This window comes from Pseudorca crassidens, chromosome 20, assembly GCF_039906515.1.
Source record: "Pseudorca crassidens isolate mPseCra1 chromosome 20, mPseCra1.hap1, whole genome shotgun sequence".
Classification (NCBI taxonomy): Eukaryota; Metazoa; Chordata; class Mammalia; order Artiodactyla; family Delphinidae; genus Pseudorca; species Pseudorca crassidens.
This window is the reverse complement of record NC_090315.1, coordinates 52,165,618-52,167,010: the sequence shown is the minus strand read 5'-3', so window position 1 is coordinate 52,167,010 and position 1,393 is coordinate 52,165,618. Positions and strand designations below refer to the sequence as shown.

Here is a 1,393-nt window from a genome sequence, read left to right as displayed (position 1 = left end):
TATATGTCAATCCCAATCTCCCAATTTATCCCTCCTGCCCCTTACCTCCTGGTAACCCTAAGTTTGTTTTCTACATCTGTAACTCTATTTCTGTTTTGTAGATAAGTTCATTTGTACCCTTTTATTAGATTCCACATATAAGTGATATCGTATGATATTTGTCTTTCTCTGTCTGACTTATTTCACTCAGTATGATAATCTCTAGGTCCATCCATGTTGCTGCAGATGGCATTATTTTGTTCTTTTTTTTTTTTTTTTTTTTTAGCAGTACGGGGGCCTCTCACTGTTGTGGCTTCTCCCGTTGCGGAGCACAGGCTCCAGACACACAGGCTCAGCGGCCATGGCTCACGGGTCCAGCCACTCCGCGGCACGTGGGCTCCTCTGGACCGGGGCACGAACCCGTGTCCCCTGCATCGGCAGGCGGACTCTCAACCACTGCGCCACCAGGGAAGCCCCTATTTCATTCTTTTTTACTGCTGAGTAATATTCCATTGTATATACATACCACATCTTCTAAAAATATCAAACACTTTACAAATTTGCATGTCATCCTTGTGCAGGGGCCATGCTAATATTCTCTGTATCATTCCAATTTTAGTATATGTGCTGTTGAAGCAAGCACCAAAGTAAGTTTTTAATGTATTTAACTATTCTGAACAATTCTGAGCAGTGAATAACACTCCACCATGTGATTCAATGTTATTAAATGGGTCACCTGGACCACATGGATGACAGGTGATATGAGTCCCACACTTTGGTGAAACACTGACCTCAGCCATGGATAAAGAGTGTTGCATTCTGACCTATAAGGGAAAAGAATCTGAATCGCTGTGCTGTATACCTGAAACTTACATGATATTGTAAATCAACTATACTTCAATTAAAAATTTAAAAAAAAATAAAGGAACTACCCAAAACATCAAAAAAAAAAAAAAAGGAGTATTACATTCTGACAGACATATTTAGCATTCAAAGCTTCAATTCAGGGTAAATAAACAGAACTGCTTATCATTCCCATTAATATATAGACACATATCATGAAATAGTGATCCCCTATAATAAGGAAGGGAGGTAAATTGACACTACCTTATTTCATCCTTACAGTAACTTTATTTAAACCTCTATCGCCAAAAAAAACCTCTATCTCAATCTCTACTTACAGGTGAGGTATTTGGAAATTAGGAAAATACTTTTTCCTGGGTCACATTTTCAGTTGTAAGGATCTTAGGCTTGGACCTAAAATTTTCTACCTTCAAAGGCTGCCATTTTTATTATTATTATTGTTGCTGTTATTATCATTATTATTAAGTCTACGACAAGAAGAGACATGAAAAAGTACAAGACTTCAGAAGCTCTTCCTTGTGGTACTTCACTAGTTCTCAAACTTGGTGGG

The 1,393-nt window shown here is 38.1% G+C and overlaps 1 non-coding gene across 1 annotated transcript; it reads right to left on the bottom strand.

The window, feature by feature from the left end:
* Positions 1–515: 515 nt before the first annotated feature.
* LOC137215798 (U6 spliceosomal RNA) lies at positions 516–622 on the bottom strand. Its single transcript, XR_010939432.1, has one exon. It is a non-coding gene; the product is annotated as a U6 spliceosomal RNA (small nuclear RNA).
* Positions 623–1,393: the final 771 nt, after the last annotated feature.